Source organism: Papio anubis, chromosome 9 (assembly GCF_008728515.1).
Source record: "Papio anubis isolate 15944 chromosome 9, Panubis1.0, whole genome shotgun sequence".
In the NCBI taxonomy this organism is placed as follows: domain Eukaryota; kingdom Metazoa; phylum Chordata; class Mammalia; order Primates; family Cercopithecidae; genus Papio; species Papio anubis.
The window spans coordinates 54231758-54255623 of record NC_044984.1 but is presented as its reverse complement, the minus strand read 5'-3'; the positions used below and the strand labels follow the sequence as shown (position 1 = coordinate 54255623).

General features: G+C 35.0%; 1 protein-coding gene across 5 annotated transcripts in view; it reads right to left on the bottom strand.

Moving 5' to 3' along the window:
* Positions 1 to 23866, bottom strand: part of SLC16A7 (solute carrier family 16 member 7) — a 166825-nt gene that overhangs the window by 84098 nt on the left and 58861 nt on the right. The window contains exons 1-2 of one of the 5 annotated variants that reach the window (XM_021922544.2): positions 11683 to 11713; positions 10591 to 10684 (exon numbers count right to left, since the gene is read on the bottom strand). The gene's annotated coding sequence lies outside the window, so the exon portion shown is untranslated. Of the gene's footprint in view, positions 1 to 10590; positions 10685 to 11682; positions 11717 to 11780; positions 12707 to 14066; positions 14091 to 21384; positions 21484 to 23866 lie in introns of those variants that run through there. The other 4 variants (XM_009181108.3, XM_017945981.3, XM_009181112.4 and 1 more) reach the window with 4 other exon arrangements.

Genomic DNA, 23866 nt, shown 5'->3' with positions numbered 1-23866 from the left:
CACACATGGACAACTGTAATAGTCCCCTAAAGGACTGTCTTACTTTCAGTTTCCCAACCTTGCCTCCTATATCTCTCCACGCTTCTGGCCTCTCTCCAACGCATCCTAGCAGGATTTATCTCCCAATAGTAATTCTCAGATTGGGTCACTCCTCCATCTTCAACAGAAGGCATACCAAAGTTTGACTACCTTAAATTTTTCTTGCCTATTTTCCATAATTTCATACATTTTATTCAAATTGCATAACATTCTATCAGAAGACACCTGTCTCACAGGATGTTGACAGGTATTACACGGGTTGGTAGATTTGAGAAATTTTCTGTTAAATGTTATATTTCACAATTTCTCAACATCTTCATTATGTCAATATGCATTTTTTTTTTTTTTTTTTTTAGATGATGTTTCGCTCTGGTTGCCCAGAATAGAATGCAATAGCATGATCTCGGCTCACCGCAACCTCTGCCTCCCAGGTTCAAGCGATTCTCCTGCCTCAGCCTCCTGAGTAGCAGGGATTACAGGTGCCCACCACAATGTCTGACTAATTTTGTATTTTTAGTACAGACGGGGTTTCTCCATGTTTGTCATGCTGGTCTCGAACTCCCGACCTCAGGTGATCCACCCACCTTGGCCTCCCAAAGTGTGGGATTACAGGTGTGAGCTACTGTGTGAGGCCGCAATTTGTTTTAGTTAGACAATACAGAACTCCTAGACTGGCTTTCATGTACAAAGTTTTTTTCTTTTTTTTCTCAAGAAAATCTAAACTGTAAGCATCCTGAGACCATAAACAGTGAATAAATCATTTATATTCACTATAGTGTCTAATAAAGTGACCTTAGGCCAAGGAAATAACTTCATGTCAGGATATGCTGAACTTTATTTTTTTATAACTATTCATAAAATTATTTTTATAGTAGTCTTTTGTCCCCCAAGATGTTAAAATTTATGTACGTTTAATTATATAAACTAGCAGTTAAAAATAAAATAACCCTAACATGTAGTTTGTTATACATGTAATCCTAAAATACATATTGCTGCCAGAATCATTATCTGCAGATAATGATAAAGTTTAGATCTACTCAATGGATTTACCTTAAAAGCCGAATGTATTTCCATAAATGAGGTACAGGATTCACAAAGTACTAAGTACAGCTAGGTAAAGAAATTTTAGTCTCAGCAAAAGTTTTTTTAATGACCAGTAGAATTCTACTTGGAATTTCTAGGGTCAGTTTAACCCGGTTCCTTTGGGATCAGCATGTAACATGCATTTTCAAAGACCTTGGGGAATGAAGCTGTATTATGAGATTCTTGGGGTCGCAGGACTCTAATTGGCTCCAAGCTGGTCCCTATAGGTGATAGAAATAGACCTATTCTGAGAGGAGTTCAACTGAATTCAGCCATGCTCCTCAGGGGCCTAAGAAAAAATGACCCGAATGCTATTGGTTCCCTATATGCCCACAGCAGACCCTCTCAAAGAAACCAGTGACAGAGAGATCCCTATCCAAATATAAGAAATTAATAAACAGTATAAATTGAATCACTGTTCGAAATACTACATTCAGTAACATTTAAACTTGAAAGGTGCTGCAAGGTGAGAATTACTCTTCATTCCTTTTCATTCCATCCTCCTCCCCATGCTTAAATCTCTCTAACTTGTAGGAATTACCTGATGAAAAGGAAGATTATTACAGGAGATAATTTAGTTAGGAAAAATATTAACAATTTTTCTACAATTTTTGAAGCAGTTCTATAAAAACATATTTGCAATGAGCCACAGAAGTACCTAGATTAAAAAAACAAAACAAAACAAAACAAAAACAGCATTTGCTGGCACAGGTAAAGCTGGGACTCCCAACTGTATGCTTACAGAGCTACAGAACTGATGAACATTCTAGGAGTTTATTTGCATGAACTGACAATTTTGTTTGTTTTGCAATGTGGCTACAGACAGACAGGACAGTGCATCGATGCCCAGGAGGGAGTAAAACAATAAACAAGATGGATGACATGGTACATACACTTTTCTTGTCTGCAGGAAAATTTGAGGTTCCAGGGGATAGGTGATTTAAGAACTGATGCTACAGAAGCTGTTTTCACAAAATACTTTAAGACTCTAAACACAATGATGTTTTAAAATTCATATATGGTCAGGTATGGCATGGATTTGAACAGGGGTCATTTTTTCCATTGCTGCCTGCACCTCAGTTTTGGGTATTTGGGAATCAGTTACTTTGGAAGCACAAGAGGACAAGAACTTTCCATAGGCAGTGTTTTTGTTGCGCTGTTGCTTTTTCCACTGAGGGCATTAGCAATGATGAGAAAGCAGTAGGGCAAAAACTCATTTGACCTCTCTTTCAGCTCATGTGCTTCCCACAAATATTTGGTGCAGGAATTTACAGAGAATTCAGGGTCATAGAAAAGGCAAATGAAGGTGAACAGTCCAAAGAACTACAATTATTACTATCAATCTAACTTCATTTTTAGTCATCAGTTCATCTATTCATTTGTTCAACAAATATCAATTGAAAGCCTATTATTTGTCAAGCACTTTGGCTACAGGGCTAAACAAAATATGAATACATATTTTAGTAGAGGAGAGAGGCAATGAGAAAGTTAAAAATATAAATAAGATAATTATAGATTGCATTCTATATAAAGAAAATAAATACAGTATTATAATAGAGATTAATCATTCAGGGATAGAGGTAAAAAAAAAAAAAAAAGTTTGCAAGTAGAGAGTGGCCAAGAATATAAGAGGTGGAGAAATTTTCATTTTACTTATTCTGAAGAGTAGAGGCTAAAGAACCTCTTTCTCTCCTACCTGCCTCCTTCTCAATCCAAAACACAATAGCAATCAAGATAACTCATTTTCAGTCTAAAAGAAATAAGACTAGACATAATGCCTATAAATTCCAAGGCTATTTTTCAAATCTGGTTAAATAATATCTTGAAAACACTACATTGGAAAAAGTCCTCTATCTTCTGTGATGTTCGGCCCCAGACTCTTGGAAGCTCTCAGGACCACTTCAGTGATGCACTGTTTCATTCTTTCTTGGCTACAAATCCCACAGACTTGGACTGGTTTCTACTTTTCCTGTCTTTTGCCTCTCTATCCTTTGTAAAAGTTCTGTTCTTGGACGTTTTGACTGCGAAGTGGGATAGCCTTTCTAACTTGCTTTTCCTTGATGCCAGTAAAGTCAGGCAGAAAATGCCTTTATTTTTCAGGTTATTACTAATTACTGTGGAAAAACACATGAGCATTGTAAAATGATTAACATGAATAAGTTCCACAGCTTGGAGTTATGGAATAACTAACTGTGCTGGTCTTCAGTTACAGATCCTGCCTGTCTCTGAAATGATCATTTTAGTGGCAATAACTTTCTACCTTGGGTTTTTATACTTAGAGGTAACCCTTACCATGCTTCTTTCTTAATTCTAATTCTGCCCTTATGATGAAATCAAGGTAGAACATTGTATTTAATGTCTTGGTGTCTCCAGCATTCATTCATCCATTCATTCATTCATTCACTCACCAAATATTTATTTGGTATTTCATTTTATGCCAAAGACTGTGTCACACGTTGGAAATACAAAGATGACTAAGACGTAAGAGATAGTTTCCGATGTATAAAAGGACAAAATGTAGGAGGTAATTATAAAGTAGATAATTACATCATATGATAAACTTCCTGAGACAGGTAAGTTCAGATTTCTGTGGGGCAAAGAGAAGAATAACCTAACCTAGATAATGATAGTCAAGAAATTAGAACAAGAAGAGTTAAGGTTGCACTGAACTGTTTGAACTGTCTTGAAGAATGGGATTAACTCCTGGGATGAGTTCAGGTAGGGTGAAATTGGGAGTAGGGTGAAATAGGTAACAAAAAAAATACCAGTTGATGATGGCAGTGGTGGCCCTTCTATAGTGGCCACTGGCATGATGCCAGCTGCAGTGGGAGGGGTACATCTGGGGCTCCAAATAGCCGGGAATAGGTGGAAGCCCCACTCCCTTCCGACTTGGCAAGGCAGAAGTCTTGCACTCTCTGGGAGCAGCTGTGGCCACCGAGCCATGGCTGGGGACCCAGGCATCCCTGTGCTCTTGGGAGCTGGAGGCAGGCAGGAGCCCACCTTCCTAGGTGCAGCTGCAGCCACCCAAGTCACACTGCAGACACTGGCATCTGTGCACTCTTGGGGTGAAAGATGTGAAAGTCCCCTCTGTCCCTGCAGGCTCAGAAATGCCTGCTCCCACAGCTTGGCTTCCCTCTGTTCCTGGTGCCTGTTCTGATCTTGGAGCAAAGATGAGGCCAAGCCTGCGCACTGTTGGAACCTAGTTGGGTGTGTCTTTGCTCAGGGCAGCACTGACATGCCAGCCCCCTGCCACCTCAGCCTCCCTGGACTTTGGGCATCAACAAGCACAGGAGGGAGGCAAAGTGGGGGCTGAGGGTAGTTCAGCACTAGCTTGAAGCCACCCGTTAGCACAAGCAGCCTGGGCATCATGAACAGCTTCAGGAAACAGACAGACTCCTGGATAGAAAGGGATGGGTTCCAGGTGAAACTCCACCTTCAAGCTAGGGAAGGCCTAAAGCTTGGGTGCCAGGCTGTCAGACCCAAGGACCAGAAAGGGAAATTATGGTGCTTTTTCCGTGCCCACCTGTGGCTGCCCATGAACCAATCAGGAGGCACTTCCTCCCATCCAAAGCCCATAAAAATCCTGGACTCAGCTAGACTCAAAGAGATGATGGGACAACCTGCTTGTGTAGAAGAGTCTCCTCTCTGAAGAGGGCTGAGCAGACATCGGAACTACTAGCTGCAGAGAGCAGTTACCCACTTCAGAGTATCCTCTCTGCTAAGAGATGAACACTCATCAGGATACTCTGGCTGCAGAGAGGAGCTACCTACTGCGGGTCTCCTCTGAGCTGTTCTATTACTCAATAAAACTCCTCTTCCCCTTGCTCACCCTCCATTTGTCCACATACCTCATTCTTCCTGGACACAGGACAAAAACTCAGACCTGCTGAATGGTGGGGCTAAAAGAGCTGTAACACAAACAGGGCTAAAACACACCCCTTCCCCGCCATGTTGCAGGCAACAAGAAGGAGAGAAGGGAGAGGGAGGGAGGAGCTATGGCCTTTCAGGGATCCCAGACCTGGAAGTTCCCTGAGCCAGGGCTGTGACCTCAGCCAGCATGCCTGGCTGTGTGCAGTGGCTAAGCCCCATGCTTGCTCACTCATATGCCCCTCGCTGCTCCACACCTGGCTCACCCTTGGCAGGTATGAGATTCAGGCCAGCAGAGCAAGCCAAGTGCAGCCTGCCAGGCCAAGTGGATGGAATGAGCCCACCAGGCTCCAGTAAAAACTTGGGCAAAGGCACCACCAGCCACAGAGGTTTCTGGCTGGTGAAGTGACACCCAAGGATCCTATAATATTTGTATGTCCTGGAAGTAAGGGACACCATGGCACCATGACCTATGTAGTTGGAAACAAGTGAGGGTAGAAAAGCACAAAGCACATTTTTCTTAAAACTTTCAAAATTACTTACTGGTTTTTGAGTAAGGGAATGATTTGGCTAGTTTGCATTTAAGAGATAGGGTAAAGAATACAGTTGAAGACAGAGGTTATAGCAACAAACTATTAGATTCTACTGCAAGTAATCTAGAAAAGCCATGACAAAACAGTAGCCTTGTGGAAAGACAAGAGGGAAGATTTGAGAGCAATTAAGGAACTAGAACCTTACTGTACTTGGAAGATGGATGCTAAAACTAGTGGAAGAAAAGAGAGGGATTGAGAATGAGACAGATATTTGACCTGAAAGTCTCGCTGAAGCCATTTATTTATTGAGACAAGTTTTAGGTAAAAGAAGATAACATGTGTAGTTTGGAATAAGTTCCAATTTGGAGTAAGCTATAAATACCACTAGCTTTGTTAATAAACATTTGCATGCAAGGTTTAAGAGCTCCTTAAAAAAATCTCTTTAATATTTCAATGTTCGATTTTCAAATTTTTCCAGCTTAAGTGTCACCCCTTCCAATATGCCTCTGGCCTACCCAATAATGATGCATTGGACCAACCTCTTCACACACAAACCCTGATTTTGTCTTTTTACTAGAAAGGAAAATGCAGTTCACAAAAAGACTGCACTCAAAAGATCTCATCCTAGATTCCATTATAAATTCAAAGTATCAAAAATTCACAACTATTCATTAAATCTTTCTATTATAAGAAAAAACACTAAGCACTACATTAAAACACACACACACACACACACACAAGCAATGAGCTAAAACATAATAAAGTTTAAAATAAGCTGTCTCTGTATGAAACAGGGTGCAGATGAAACAGGAGAGGAATAAACTCATTTCAAGTGATATTCTAGTAAATTCTTCAGTTGAATGGTAGTCCTCTGGATATTAATTATGTTAATATGCTTTCTACCTTATGCAAATGTTACTTAAACTCTTTTGCATTTAGCGAAAGATTTTAAGTAACATTTGCATAAGGTAGAAAGTATAAATTATATAGGAAACATAAAATAAAAATATGTCCCTTTACCTACTTAGTAGATAAAAATACTCTAGGAAGGAATTATGTATTATCTACACACTCTATTTTTTGCATTTTGTTTCCTTCTTTAATGTGGCATACTTTAATTCTTAAAAAAAATTATAATAATTTAGAGTAATTGAGGAGTAAGAAAAAAGCGATTTATTAGTTCTCTATTTTCCAGAAATTATAAAGTTTGTTAGTGGGGGTTGTACCTAATTGTTTATAATTGTTCTTCACATCCATTTGACATGCTTGAATGAAAAAAATGGTAAAAAAAATCCAATTATTACTAAACAGATTTTATATGAGTAATAGTTTGCTGTTAGCTAGAATTAAAAAAAATCAGGAACTACTTCACATCAAAAAAGAAAAGGGCAGAAATCATGCCAGCATACTTAAAAAAATAAAAATTGTACTTTAAAAAATAAAAGTTCAATTTAAAATATTAGTTTACTCAAAATGCAAATATATTCAATATAAAAATTTATTTTTTATCCAATTAGTGAAAGAACACAGTAAAAATACTAAAAAATGAAGTAAATTGTTTTTACCTAGAAGCATGATAAATCAGAAGCAAATTCTGTCAAATGTTAGTCATTGAGAACATCAATCTGTACAATGACTCTGCTGTCAACTTCAGGTTTTGAGACTTAATCATTTCAGGAGCAAGAAAGCCATAAGTCATATTTTACCCAAGAGACACTTGGGTACACATATTCAAGCTGTTACCCTCATAAATTTCTTGACAGTTTGCCTGAAGGTCAATTGGTAATGAAATAATAAAAAATTTAATTTTTGAACAGATTATGTGAAGAAAGATTTAAAGAAATATTTAGTCATTTGGCTTTATATACAACTGGGGAATGTGCAATAGCTGCAAAACTAGTAAACACATAATAGTCCTGCAGTATACTTAATATGTAAGTGCATGATTTGGAAAGTGGAAGTGCTAAATAACATCAGAACATCTGACCCAGTTCATTTTTTTTCTAAAAGTGTTCATTTAAATTATTTTATATAAAAAGAAGCATAGCTCATTAATGTGTAATCCCTACACAGATTTTATTACATCATGCATTGTATTTTTTCAGACTGTGGTAAAATTATGGTTGATTACAAAACAGGCCACAAATGCTTCCCCTCTCTATCTTCCTCTTTTAACATTTTCCTTTTACCTTTACTTTGAGGCTTAAACATGTGATCTGCTGTGTATGCCAGTCTGCCCTGGCTGCCGTAACAAAATACAGTGGTGGCTTCAACAAGGGAAATTTGTTTTATCACACTTCCGGAGGCTGCAAGTCTGATATCTGAGTGCCACATGGTCAGGTGAGGTTGAGGGCTCTTTTGCTGTGTGCTCACTTAGCCTTCCTCTGTCCAAGAAAACAGTGGGAGAGATCAAGTTCTCTGTTGCCTCATAAGGACACTGATTTCATCAGAACAAGATGCTACCATCACAACTTAATTACTTCCCAAAGGCACCATCTCCAAATTCAATCACACTGGGTATTCTGGGGGTATACAAAGACTCAGCCTGGAACACTATGACCAGTGAATAAGACAATAAGAAATATGAAAATATGAAATAAGTAGATATTTGAAACCATTTGTGCATTTGAGCCTGTCCTCTCTTGCTAGTTCTTAAGGATGTCTTGGGACCCTTGTCATCACCATGCTATGAAGAAACAAACTAGTCTGCTGAATAATGACTGGCATACAGCCTTGTTCCATCATTGCCCTCATTGACCCAGACTTGCTTAGCTATGGGTAAGATGATCTGAGAGCTGAGGATCAGACCTACCACTTTATGAGACAACTGTAACTGAGTCTTAGCATTTTAGAAGTCCTAAACCCTCTAGCATGTTTGAATCTGATCTATCTTCTGTCCCATTGTATCCATTGTGATCTGGGATACCAGAATATCACATGAGTAACAGCATTCCCAAATGTACTCCTATCTCTATAGCATGACTTCTATCTTGACTGTTGGTTTTCACTCCAGTTCCCAAAGGACGGAAATTGTGGCCTAAATTTTAGCCCTTTTTATTGGAACATAGATCTCCTGCCTTATTTCTGCCAAGCTGCTCCTCTTTTCTGCACCTTCTTCCCAGCACCTCTTACTTTAGAGAGCTGGTAAGACTGTAGAGAATTTTGACTTAACGTAAACAGGCCTGCTATCTATACATATAACATTGGTGGGCTGACAAAAAAATATCAGCACAGTTCAGATTTCCTCTGCTTTCCCCACCTGACTGGCCCTTTCAAATATCAGCACTAGTTCATGTGTAATCTAAGCTCTTTGGACCCAGTGATATGGATTACCTGTCACCTTAAACAGTTCTATCAACAAAGTTTTGCGAGAAGAAGAAAGCCTCTTTCTATCATTTAATTCACAAATATTTATCAAACGACTCCTATGTGGCAGAAGTCCAGTGTGCTAGCACTACGGGTATAAAGAGGAAACAAGATATAGTCTATGCCTTCATGGAGTATATAATCTTTTTAGAGATAATAACAAGGAAAAAAGAATATAACACTCTATGGCAGCTTTTCAGCTAGAATTATCTGAATCCCTAAAAATGGAAAATTGTTTTAGTGGCTATTTTCTTAGTTCTTCTAATATTACATAAATATTATGCAACATAATGCAAAAGAGAAAAGTTAACACATAAAATGGATAAATCAGGTGTAAGGCTTAGGTCATTAGGGAATAATTTTCTCATCAAAATCTAGTTGGGAAAAACTGCTCTAAAGTAATAACTATTGTATAAGGCAGCATAACTAAACCAGACTGAGATCATAAAAATATTTTGGTTACTTGAGCCTTGAATGATGAGCATGATTTCATCAAGTGACAAGCAAAGAGTAAAAAAATCCAAAAGAATATTTGCAAAAATTCTTCTCAAGAGAGATGAGGATATCCTTGGAGAACTAACAGATAAATAAATGCCCTCTTCCAGTTAGATAACCAATGATGTTCCAACAAGTAGCACAGCAAAGATCAATAGAGACTTAAGACATTTGAAGAACTGATACACAGAATTAAACATGCAGTGTCATCTTTATAAACCTGCTTCAATATTAAGTTCAGTGTTATGGGTAAGAAATGAATATTGCAATATTTTATTCATCTTTGTTAATGTCCTTTGGGTTATATGAGACAGTTTTTCACTCCTTCTATGATGTTAGGCTGCACAAAAGAGAAGAAAGTGTATTAATTAAATGCTCAGGTAAATATTTTATTGCTAACAAAAATTACTAGAGATTACTTGTGGACAAAAAAAAACCCAGAAAAACAAAAAAACATATTCTCTGACAACTTGTCTAAACTATAAGTAACACAGTGTCCTACCTTACTGAGCTAGGGCTTAATTTTGTTCAACATCATGGGAGTCTCAATTTCAGCACTTATTCTTTGTTATGACATATTCTTACTAGTATATTTTAGAATCAACTTCAACAAATAACTGAATCTATTTGCCAATTATTGTCAAAAACAACAGCTCAATATTTATTATGCCAAAACCAATTCATCAATTTCAGCAAATGTTCTTCTACACTCAGATATAAAATGCTCAACGTTTTGTTCAAGAGGTTAGCTTTATTATACGTGGAAATATTAAGTGGCAAAATCATTCTGACATGTTTAGTATACTGCTCAAAATTATAAATTTCATAAGAACCTTGTAAGTTATTTTATCATAGAAGTGATGGAAATGAGACTTGAGCCTACAAAATATCCTGAGTCAAAGTCAACTCTTTTATGCTTTAGAGTGGAGAATTCTATGGCTTTGTTAAAGCTCGGGTCAAATAGCTGACTAGATCCAAAACTGCATTTGAATTAAAGTCCTTGGACTACTATAAAGTACACTTACAGAACTATCTTGATAGAGAGATGGCACAGCCTTCCATCCAGGTACGAACACAAATAAGCTCTTTGATTATTATATAAGAATGTCATGTTTGCAACCCACACAATTAGAATTCAATGCATATCTAATTGCAATAGGCAATACAGAACTGCGATGCACTTTATATTTGATAATTTGCTATCCACCTTTAGTCCAAAGTCAGCCAAAGAATCAACATGTTGCTGTAAATTCACATGTGAATGTAACCTCTCTGCTGCAAGCACATGATGATAAAAAAATCTGAAAAGCAAAAAACAAATTAAATATCTAACCTAAATGGTGATCATAATAACAATATCAACAAAAAGAAGCATCTCCACTGCCCAGAAACAGAGGGAAAACACAGCATGGTTTTCCAACACAACATTGGAAAACACAGCATTGAGCCTGCTGGAATGTGGGACTGGAAGTAGTCAATGAAGCAGAAGTTCATGCTCTGCGTGGTAGAGGGGGCTCTAAGTACTCCACACAAGATGGGAGATAAGAAAGTCTGTCTCCCTGATACAGGCCTGGTGCTGGTCCGGCCTGCTGTCCATACCTTTAAACCTCCTGAATGGAGGAATACAAAAATAAAATCATTGCTCATCAACACCTGAGAATATGTGAAATTATGAACCTGTCAGCATGGCTTTGGTGTGTATCTAAATGAGAAGTAGTAATACTATCCCAAATGTTTTGGAATGAAATTACCTAAGTCCTATAATAAAAATCAATTTATTTTTACTATTTTTTTTTCAACAAAGTACACACACACAGTTATAAAATACAATGATTCAGAATAGGAAAAATAGGTTACTTTTGGCATTATAATATGAAATACAAATAATTTTAGTGACTAAAGATTTAGTCTTATTTTCAGAATGTCAATGTTAAAAATTTTTTAAATTTTCCTTACTAGCCAAGACTTGGCACACTATATAATGTACCTTATTTTAAATAATTATGATTAATACATCTTTCAGCCAGTAGGATTAAGAACCACAATTGATAGTTTCATAAAAACATGTAAAAATTATCTTCCCATCTAATACAATACAGAATCTCTGCTTAGCCTTAACTTGGAATACTTCAAAAATAAAATATTTTTATTACATTAGCCAGCATATATAAAGTTTCTCACTGTTATTCCAATATACTTAGAGCATGAAATCACATGACACTAAAGGAAAAAAAAAAATCACCTCTATAATCTAAACTACAATGAACATGAATACGATTTGTATCATTTTTAAAGTTACCTGAATAGAGAGAGAACCCGCGTTTGACACTTTTCTCCCGGCTCAGGGCTAAGAACAGAGGCAACTGATCATTAACTTTTAGCCACAAGCAAACTTACACACATATCTCCAGAGACTCTGCTTTGCCCTTCCCTCTCTCTTCTCTCAAATAGGGGAAAGTTAGTTCTTTCTCTTTTTCAAGAACCTGCTTTGACATGCACAATTAGTTGATACTTTTCAAAGTCTAAAGTAAGCTTGGCTTAAATTATATCATGGGTCAAAGAAGGTGGCCAAGTCTGGCAATGTGAACTGCTAAATTTAACCTTCTCATGTGTTATGTTGATGTAGCCACATTTTCAAGCACATTTTCCATCATGTGATTTAATATGCATAAAGCATATTGCAAAAATGCTGTACTATATAAATTAATAGTTGAGTGACTTTTCACTGAGTCTGAGACTAGGTAACTTTGTAAGTTACGAACAATAATAAAGAGGCCAGGGTCAAAGTGTTGAATCTCTTGTAGGCCAGCCAGTTTAATCTGTTTCCTGATCACACATAACACTCCCTACATGGTCAGCCATTCTGTAAATGCCTGTTCTCTGCCCCAAAAAGTCCCCAGCCCTGTGTGAGGGTGAATCTGGTGATAGATCATTAGTACCATCTTTGTGTTTGAAGAAATTACAATAACCTTTGGAAAAATGCAGTGCTGTAATTTATTAAATGCTTCTCATATTCTAGGTAACCATTGTGCCAAATAATTTATACCTATTATCCTATTCTCTAAATGATACATGATAGACATTATGATAAATATTTTCCTATGGGGACACTGAAGCTCAGAGTTTTGATTACTTATTTCACATAGCTGTGAAATATTGGGTCCCGGATTCCGACTCTAGATTGTCCAGATTTGAGGCCTATGTTCCTCTCTATCAAACAGCATGCCAGACTCCCTCTATCAGTGGAAGAGAAATATCTGATTTTCTTTGTGAAAGATGCTGTTATTTACATCTAAGCACTAAGCAGTTGCCACTTGTAAAATACGCTTCCCAAAGATTTGGGAAGGCTGCATTTCTAAATGTGCATAATTATTAAATAATAATAAACAGGTAATAACACAAATAACTTCTAGAAATTTTATCTAATTTATTTAACCAAATAAATTAAATGCTTTTACAAAATATGTGGTATGTTTCTATCATTTCTACTGAAAACTTAAGCTTAAAAACTAAAATGAAATAAAAGCATAAAGAAATTTTACCCTAGTACAAAATTAGACATAAACTGAGATTTTAACACAGTGAACAAATTGTACCATGAATTTCACAATTATATAATATATCTGACAATCAAAAGCAGTCTATATATTTACTGAGAAATCTTCAAATGCTGCTTTGTCCCAATGAAACAAGGTGCTTAGTGGCTAGTGAGTGTTCAATACATTTATTTGGGGTAAAATTACTAAAATGTAATATAAGTGATTAACCAACGAATAACTTCATTTTGTACCCTGTACATATACCTCAAAGTAGTTTCTTTTTTAAAAAGGGTAAAAGAAAAAAATTTCAATAATATTGTTTGCTTTATCAACTACTTTTTTATATTGATAATATGACAAGACTCAATTTTATGTACAGAAATTATCATCAACATTATTCAGTTAATATGTTATTTATTACATCAAGAATAATAATTTTAAAAGGCTCCCATATGTATAAGTTAACTGTTTTAGCTAGTATTATTACAAAATATTCTAAAGTTAAATAAGAAGAGAAATACAAAGACATACATTTGATATGTAAACATTGTTATCAAGAAAATAGTTTGATAAGATCTATAAAGAACAAAATTGACAGGAGTTTGAAAAATGTATTTTGTACTTATTTTGTATTATTTTGCTTACTGTCGTTACAATATAAAATCCTCAAAAAATACTATCCACTGATAAAACCAGGGTCTGTTAAGTCTAGTGTGCATGTTCGAAAAGTTTAAAGAGTTCAAATTATAAATTACATATTTTCTTTCTAAATGTAGAATTCATCTTTCTTCACATAAGATATTTCTTCTATCATATTACTTTAACATGTTAAATAAACATTTTAAGCAAATATATCAAAAATTAAAATTCACCTAAAGCAGCAAATTATGGGTTAATGTTTGCTGGTGTAAAACAAATAGCAAATAGAATGAACTGAGTTTAACATTAACTTTAGTCACCTTTGTAATCACACTAACACCTTCAACAATTTGACTCACCTTTTTTTATAAGAATATAACTTAGAGTACAGAGAAATCACATTACTAAAGTTGGGCAACTAAATTCTGTGAGATGTGAGATAAACACAGACAGTGTGGTTTCTACATGCACCTTTGAGAAAAGAAAAGCCAAATGCAAAACAGACCTGTTCACCAGGAGCCCTGGGGAGAGAATGGCTGAAGGTGACTAACTTTTGCCAAGGTTATAAATTCTCAAAAGTAACTCCAAAAATAGGATCATGCGAGATTTTTTTTTAATTTCCGGTTTCCAAAATTCTTCAATAATATGAGGACAGGAGAGAAAGGAAATGCAGATAGTCTTAGGAGAAAACCTTGATAAATAGCCTGTGTGCCCTTGGAACAGGTTATTAATTCCGTGTTTAAAACATGACAATAAGTTCTTGGCAATAGATTTATTTATAATATTATTCCCAAGTTTCACGAAGCATTTTACACATTTCCCTTGTGAGATTATGATGTTTTTCGCACTGTAACTAAGGAGTAAAACTGAATTAATGTGCAAAATCCAAGTTTTTCATCTGAATAAAAAGTACAAGAAATTCTAAAGAACAGAAAGCTCACATATATCTTGTGAATGGAAAACAGCAGTAAATTAATCAGAAAACACAAAAACCAAAGGTCTCACAAACCTAATGGAAATAATATAACACATTTCTTTTCTCATCTGGATACAATATTTTTTTCTATTCTTTTCCTGGAAACAGTACCATAATCCTAACTTTCACTGAGTAGTACTAACAGTGATTCTATTTTCTAAATTCTAGAATTACAATGGAGCTAAAAGTTAGCTTACAGCAGAAGAAAACAATCCACATTAATTATCTCTCAGAGTTATAATGTAAAAAGAAGTCATTTTTAACCTTGACAAGCATAAGAGAAAGATGCCATCAGTCAAATTTGCTTTCACAGAATAATTCTTTTAAAGTTTTAATACATCCTAGAAAAATCTAATTGGGGGAGGGTGATCCTAAATATGCAAGTATTCTACCACCTTAATGGATTCCCCCTTCTTGCTGACAACAATGGAAAAGAATTATTGGAAAGGTGATTTGAGTACATGGTACATTTAAGACCCTTACTTTCTTAGCTATTATCCATTCAATAGAAGATACTACTGTATTTAGCCAATAGAGGAAACAAGTTCAGAGAGAGAGTGCTTTAAAAATATTCTTCTAGCTCAGGACCTTGGGTTCCACTTAGCTCCCCACCATCACTCTCAGCTTGCACTGTGGTCCCACAGCTTTCTATTAAATGCACTAACATTCTGCCACTCAGCTCAAAGTCTCAGAGTCAGCAAAAATGTCTCCTCTTCTCTAAAATGAAACCAAAGTTGCCAATCCTTGTAAATTTTACTTGGAGAAGAAGTTAAATCTATCTTCTTTCCCTAATTCCCACAGGCACCAACAAGTTTAGTAGCCTTCCAAGTGTTATCCCAGCCTTCAATCTCTCTACTCAAAACCCCAAATCTTTGCCTAAGTTGTACATCTAACATGAATGCAGACAACGACATGCTCCTACTCAAAACTGGTCAATATCCCCTCCCCTTCCCAACATCCACCCACCCAACCACCTAATCACTTCTCCTCCACATAGGAATGCCAGAGAATATGTTATAAAACATAATATGATAGGATGTGCAGTTTCCATCTGTTGCTATTGCCAATTATACTAGAATAGGTATCTTAATGTGCTTTGACTTTTTACTGCCATTTGTAAAATAAGAAGTCATTATTTCTCCTGATTTAAAAACACTACAAAGGCATTAGTCATTAACTAGATATAAATAAATTAAGTTTAAGGCAACATTAAATCTACTGTCTCAGTCACATCTCACAGGGCATGAGATCTTTCCACACCTCAAAACAAATTTACATCTTAAATAAGACTTAAGGTAACCTTTTGTTATTTTAGGATTTTTATCATAGTTTATTTTATTGTGTTTTTCAACTTTGTGACAGGGTCTCACTCTTTCACCCAGGATGGAGTGCAGTGGCAATCAAAGCTCACTGCAGCCTTGAACTCCTGGGCTCAAACTAGCCTGCTTCAGCCTCCTCAGTAGGTGGGACTACAGATACATGCCACTACCTCTGGATAATTTTAAAAATTTTTTTGTAGAGACAAGGTCTGGCTATGTTGTCCAGACTGGGATTTTAAGCTATTTTAAATAAAAGTAGAAAACCTGCATATGATGATGTCAGAATATAACAATTTAAAAAGCAATGTAAAATTACATGGCAAAGAGAGTTTATAGAAGCCATAACCATGCCCTAGAAGTTAAAGTCCCATGGCTTCAATGCTTTTATTACCCTCTGGGTTCCCCACGGGGACTAGGCTCTCTTGGTGTTCTCCTCAGCAGCAGATGGAAGACATGGACCTCTTTTGCCCTGGACTGGCACTGTGACAGACCTCAGCCTGTTCACTAAACGTCATTCCCCCGGGACCACCAGTTATTACTATTATGATGCAGCATAAAATTCTTTTAAAAAAAGATGTTTTTAAAAAAATCTAAAGGATTCTTTTTTAAAAAGGATTATTTAAAGGGCTCTTAAAAAAAAAAAAAAAAAAGCAGCAGCAGCAAAAGCAAAAACAAAAACCACAAAATAAAACGACAAGAAAACACCTTGATTTAGTATTAGAAGAGTTGGGTAAAACCTATACTCTACTTCTCATCTTGAACAAATTATCTAACCTCTCTAACCCCCAGGCTTCTCACCTACATACTGGCCTCATATTTCCTAATGCAGATACTACTGTTAAAATAACACTTCAATCCACTCCACATCTGATAGCTGAATTTTCAAATAAAAATTAAGCAAGCTTGATGCAGCAATATTCTGGGCTCTCCCTTTTCCAGATATGCCTTCCTACGGAGGAGATAGATTCTGATCTGGTCTACATTGTATGATAATTTTACTAGAGCAGGTTCTTCCCATACAAGGGAAAGCCTAAGTTTTGATAAGTTCAAATGAGAAACCCCATTTGACCATCTATCCAAGCAATATTCTCCAGTTCAGCATCAATTTTAAGAATTAAAGAGATGAATCAAAGGGACTAGCTGAATATATTTTTTCCTTGTGTTTAATTAAATAACTAATTTAACCAACATATAATGAGTAGCTAGCCACAAAACCAATTGTATTATGTACAGGAGGGATGCTGGGATAAATAAGGCAGCTTTACTTTTCTCAAACAGGCACTCGCTGTAATAATAGACATTGGAGGCTACAAAAGGTGGGAAGCTAGGAGGAGGATGAGGCTTGAGAAATTACCTATTGGATACAATATTCACCACTTGAGTTATGGGCACATTAAAAGCCCAGATTTTACCACTGCACAATATATGCATGTAAGAAATATGCACTCATACCTGCTAAATAAATTAAGAACATTTTTTAAATATTCACTTTCCTATGGTGGGAGGCTATATATGTGTGTGTGAGTGTGTGTGTGTGTGTGTGTGTGTGTGCGCGCGCATATTTTAAAACCAGAATTGTCAAAGCTAAAATAGAGTTATAAAGTAGTATTAGCAGAGTCATATATTACAAAATCTTGCATAATTTAATTGATCACCACATACATTCACATAAGCTAAAGGTACGAGCCAAAATAATAAAACTACCTACTCTAGGCATCTGCTGTCACATCATAAAGCTGTTAAGTAATGTTAGGATTTTAATTATCAAGACAGTATCACAGAAATGTTTCCCTGTATCTAAAACCATTTATACTCATTTTAACCATATTTTTATAGACACATTACCACATTTGACTGATTATTTCATATCAGAAACTCTCAATTCATTATTTCTGAACCATGTTATGAATGGAGAAGACTGAACATTTAAAAACTTTCCTAAGTTTAAGATACTGCCAAATATGTAAATCTAGCCAACTCAACATGAAAGAAAAAGCCTAATTATTTGATTGTTAGCATTTATACCAACCCACACAATCCATAGTCTATGTGAAAGAAATGAGGACACAGTGAGAGGCTTACTGGAATATTAGGGAGGATATATTAACAGCCGGGCATGCTCAGCTTACCTCTGTACTGATTTATTGATGCAGCTTCAAGGTAGAAAGGCACAGAAAGGCATAGAAGGCATGGGAAGGCATTTGGCACATAATTCACTTGAAACCTTCCACTAACTCATTGCAGTGATTTTTTTGGTCAAATAGTTCCTATTTTCCTCTGCTACCCTTCTGTTAACTGCTGGATTCAAGTGAAAACATAGGGAAGAAACAGTGATATCCTTTGTAGCTTCCGTGTTCAAACAGTTCTCCAAGGCAACCCAAAGAACCAACCATTTCCACATCGTTGAGTGCCTTGGGGAAAGCTCCTCCTAATTTTCTGTGATTTCTAGCTTTATCCAGGTAAATGAGATGCCAATTAGTTAAGTGTGGGAGAAGTAAGACTGTAAAATGAAAATCGAAGGAATTGATTGAAAAACACCACAAAGATACCACATGTATTTGAGGAAAAAGAGAAACCTCATTTTACTAAAACATACTATGTGATTATTGATATCTGTTTCTTAACCACAGACTCAATAGGCCTGTGATTATAGTTTTTAAGTATACAATTTAAAGGGATTCCTTGTATTTCAGGTGTCTATGTAAGGAATGTATTTTGTTTTGTTTTTCCTCATACTAGAGAAAACCTAGGGTGTCAAAAGACAGGCACAGACAAACTGTTTTGTAAGAGCAATGCACGTTTTAAAACTGCATAAGAAATCATGGCATGCTGCAACTGGCCTTTGTGTGTGGGTAGCTAGAAAGAGTAAACAGGTCTTACCACCCTGCCTAACTAGACTGCTAGAATCTATGCTACTTCAGGGATCATTGGTTCTTCCCCACTAAGCTGGAAACATCTTGAACAGACATTATTTGTTTATTGGCATTAGGAGGTATGTAACACATGTTGGTTGAATTAATTAATATATTGTCCCTTGGGATATAGCCACTGTGGTGAAGGCCTAAAAGACTGATCAAATATATGCTCCCACCAGGCCTAAAGCAGACCCACCACCGTCAAACACAGAGAATGGGGCACTGACCGAAGTAGTCATTTCTATGTATCCACTTAAGAGACTCCCCTCTCAACAATGTCTTTGAAAACTCTATTCAGATTAGGTTTTTCTCACTTGTGAAGTATTTTTAATCTAGGATCTCTTATTACAGGGTGCTGCATACTTTCCCTACTACCAAGATATTCGCATGCTGAAGTAGTAACATCAAAACTAACCTAAAGACTCACAATATAAAACAGTTAAGACAGTACAATAAGTCAATGAAATGAATTATTATAGAATATACAAATTTGCTTCATCTACATATTTATGATGATGAAAACAGACAAAGAAGAGGCATTTCAAAGCACGAAAGGTTTTAAAAAATTAAGTAAAATATCAAATTACAAAATTCACATAATTATACTAAAATGCCTCCACCACAAAGGCGCTCATCCCTTTGAGATAGTTTTGGATACTTTCCTATCTAGATCTGAATAAAGAAAATGAATCTAGAAAATACAGTATCTGAGGAATAATTTAGTAATAATTATAGCTACCACTTAATTAGTCCCTACAATATGCCAAGTATTAATAGTATTTTAAGCACTTAACACAAATTAATAGCTAATTCTCACAACAGCCCTATAAAGAACTTGTATTGTCCTCATTTTACAGATGAAAAAACTGATGCTCAAAAAGATTATAATTAGTAAGCATCAGAGGCAGCATTGGAACCCAAATGTTCCAAGATCTATATTCTGTACTCTTCATAAGAACAGGCAGGGGTAAGCTGGTTTCCTTAGCAAACTATGTATCCAAAAGGAACCATATGACATATTATAACCTAGCCCTATGATCATACTTAACATGGAACAAAAAATTCAATCAAAGCAGCAAATACCCCTATGACTAACCTAGTAACCTCTTGGCACAAACCACTGTTTCTACTCTGAGGCTCTCTCCATAATTTCACAGTGTTGAGCTGTATTCTTTTTCTGTTGCTGCTGTAACAAACAACCACAAATACAATGGCTTAAAGCAGCACAAATTTATTATCTTACAATTTCAGAGGTCAGAAGTCTGAAATGGGTCTCACTGGACTAAAATCAAGGTGTGAGTGGAAGGTTTAGGACAGAATCTGTTTCCTTGCTTTTCCATACTCTGAAAGCCACCACTGGCATTCCTTGGCTTCTGGCTGCATTCCTACATCAACAAACCGTCAAGGTTGGACTGAGTATCTTTCATGCTGCCTTCTCTCTTTCAATTATAAGGATCCTGGTATTTACACTGGGCCCATGCACATAATCAGGGATAATTTCAAAGTCACCTAATTAGCAACCTTAATTCCATCTGCAACCTTAATTCTCCTCTTACCATGTAACATAATATTCTGAAGTGGCAGAGTTTAAGACGTGGGGGTCCATTATTCTGTTTACTACATAGATATACCAAGATTTGTTCATGAACTTGAGATAGAAGACAGAGTACATGATACAACAGAGGTAGAAGATAGAGTACATGATACAACAGAGGTAGAAGACAGAATACAGCCATACAGTTGGTCTAGGAATTGTTCGCAACAAACAGGTAATATAACTTTGTAAATTTATCACACTACTCTTATAAACTAGTTAAAATATGTAGCAATCCAATGCAAAAATTGAAATTTGACCAGTTGAATACAGTTGCTTACATTTATTTGAAAGAGTATAGACTAGTTATAAGAACAGTCTAGAGAAGATAGTATAGACTGGTTATAAGAACATTGAATTTTAAGTCCCTTATAAGTTATGCAGCCTTCAGCACGACACAATGCTGAGCATCAGTTATCAGTTTTCTCATCTGCACAGTGAGGATTAAAATCCCTGACCTGCTTTAAACCAAGATTGTATGAAGGATTAAATCAGATTGAATCATGAGTGTGAAAACTTCGTGAGTGATAAGCCCTTTGCAAACAAAATATGAATGTAAAAAACCCCAATATGGTCATTTTTGTTCAAAATGTAGATTTTTAAAAAGTGTCAATGATAAAGGTAAATAACTAAAAGTATATATCTCTAGCTTTCTCGTTAATTTTAAAATCAGAATTCATGTTAGTAATAAAAATAGAATATAATTCTATTAATATTATTGAAACTTTATCATTTACTACTTTTTAATCATTTTAATGAAGGAAGTTTATATTTAGCTTCTTTTTATATACAGAGAAAGTGAGACTTAGTCTCTTGACCAAGATCACACAGTATATTGGATTATGAAAACACTAGAAGCTAAAAGTACCAAGTTCAAGGTATGTCCTATTTTAGAAAATGAACTAAAACAGTAGTCATGCCAATATTACCATTCACAGTAAGATTTACTAATTGCATAAACAGCATGACTTACAACAGCTAGATGGAAGAAAGCATCATTACACACCAAGGATACTCACAGAGTAGCTCTGTTGGCACCAAGAGTCCTAGAGTCTTTGGTTCCCCAGATCACCTTGTTTCAGGTTTCACATGAAAGCATCACATCTTAAGATTGACTCCTAGAAGAATCAAAGAATACGGTAACCATCTAAATATTTTTATGCATGTTTAGAAAAATGGAAAATATATCCAACTTCATATCTGAAAGACTTAATAACATATAGCTTTCTATTGCACTGGCTGAAAATGCTATTTACCTTCTTTTAAAGCTCCAAGGTTTTATTTAAAGGCCCCTTTAGATATAAACAGATTATTTAGTTAAATTTGTTCACATCACTACTAGCCCTATGTTATAATTATGGCACCTGCCTTTATTTGTGCCTGCCCTTATGTTTTCTGTCCGAAGTAAAATTTCTCAAGGTGTAGAGGATTTCCTGCCAAAACATCAGAGAGACTCATTTCAGTCCAGCATCTTTGGGATTTCAAACCAATAGCTTGTTTTTAACTTTTGAGTGATGTTTCCCTCCGTTTTTGGTACAAAAATATATGTGAGTGTGAGTGTGTGCGTGTGTGTGTGCATGCATATGTGTGTGTGTTTATAAAGTAATATCTTGAAATTTTTTACATAAATACACTAAAATTCTGTTTATATTAAATGTCTTAATTAAAAATTGAGCAAAATTTCAGTGAAGCATCTAAGGTTTAACAATACATCAGAAATATTATAAAAATATAACCAATGTTTAATAATCAGTTCTTGTATGTTCTTTGATATGAACCTTGAAACAAGTTTTTCACTTCTCTGTCCAACTTCTTTACTTGAAAACAAAGGATATACTAGTATTTACCCCAAAAACTTGACTATTGAATTAAGCTAGTTAACATTTGTAAAATACCAATACATACAGTGTTTGGCAATGAAATGATAACAACATGAATAATAATTGCTATTATTGTTATTAATAACAATTGTTGAATGAATAATTGTTATTGATTGTAATAATTGTTAATAGTTTATTAATTAATATTAATTAACTATTAACAATTAACTATTAACTCTTCTCTTAAAGCTACAAAGTTCTATTTAAAGACTCCTTTACATACAGATTATTTAGTTAAATTCATTTGCATCACCACTAACCCTATGTTATAATTATGTTACCCCATAATAGTTGATTAAAATATAATTATTAATAATGACACTAATTAATAATATTAATATTGCTACTTAATACAGTAAAAATTAGAATATATAGATGAATAAACATTAGATCCCTGCTGATTCTTTATTTTAAAAATACAATATTTAAGTTTACAAATTCTTATATTTATCTTATTATTAAATCAGTATAATCAACTTTGAGATGTAATCAAGAAAAATCAGATTGTTCTACAGTAGCATAGTGCAGTGCAAAGGTTTTTAAAGTATAAAAAATATCACATGAGTAAGGCCAAAGAAAACAGAACAGAAATAGTCTGAGGTCATTCTGATAGCACTTGTAATGTTACGTGATTTAACCAGAGAACCTTGACATTGTAGTTTAAAATGGAAGGAATTTTAGGTTGATAATCAATTGTTTACATTGTAAATTCCAAAACTATAATAAGTAGACCATCTATATACATTGTAATTTAATAAAAATTACACAAAAACTTGTGAATTTTACATGCAAAATATCTCCTTATAACAATAAATTCATTTGAATTTAGAATCAATATTAAGATATACTTCACAAAACTCCCAGTATCATTATGCCACAATAATTAAACTTTATATAGTAAATATTTTGAAAACATAACATGTTACTCTTTCTGATTCAGTAATTACCACTAAAATTATATAATTTTGAATTTATTTCATGTATAGATATGGTGACAAACTGGTATTATTTGCTATAATCCATTTTTGTCTGTGTAATTATATTTCTTACCTTGTACCTAACAAGTGAGATCTCCCACATTTTGATTCTCATGTGAAATAAAATCATATTACTAATATTTGAGAATCATTAGTTAAGGAAGTTTTCTTTCTCTTTTTTATTTCTCAACTAAAAATTTGTTTTAACAACGTGACTTTAGAAATTCCCTGGTTCTTCTCTACAACATTAGAATATTACAGTTAATTTTAGTTTACAGTATTTTGTTCTGCAAATACAGGGCAGTAAAAGTTTCATTTGTCTTAAAGAGTGACTTTATTCTTTTAAAACAGGAGCAAACTTTAAAAGTTATGTTTGAGGGCTGATATGTAAATCATGTCTACTAAATAAAGATTTTTTAAAAAGAAAGGTAGTTGAAATGAAATAAAATGTTTTCTATTTGTTTTAGCATGCCTTTCCATATTCCAAGTAACTTTTACCTTGTACAAAAGTTAGAATACCTGACCTTCTGAAGCATGCATGTGTAAATCACAGATAAGTTCTACAAAGACTTTTACTTCTATTAAAAGGCAACTTTTGCATAATTTCTTTAATATAAGACCAATAGCAAAAGTATAAGCTATAT